This window comes from Bison bison, unplaced genomic scaffold, assembly GCF_000754665.1.
Source record: "Bison bison bison isolate TAMUID 2011002044 unplaced genomic scaffold, Bison_UMD1.0 scf7180017860177, whole genome shotgun sequence".
In the NCBI taxonomy this organism is placed as follows: domain Eukaryota; kingdom Metazoa; phylum Chordata; class Mammalia; order Artiodactyla; family Bovidae; genus Bison; species Bison bison.
The window spans coordinates 24,999-25,212 of record NW_011490749.1 but is presented as its reverse complement, the minus strand read 5'-3'; positions in this window follow the sequence as shown (position 1 = coordinate 25,212).

The window sequence follows — 214 nt, the reverse complement described above, 5'->3', positions numbered from 1 at the left end:
TCGCATGAGGTGGCCAAAGTACTGGAGTTTCAGCTTCAGCATCATTCCCTCCAAAGAAATCCCAGGGCTGATCTCCTTCAGAATGGACTGCTTGGATCTCCTTGCAGTCCAAGGGACTCTCAAGAGTCTTCTCCAACACCACACGTCAAAAGCATCAATTCTTGGGCGCTCAGCCTTCTTCACAGTCCAACTCTCACATCCATACATGACCACA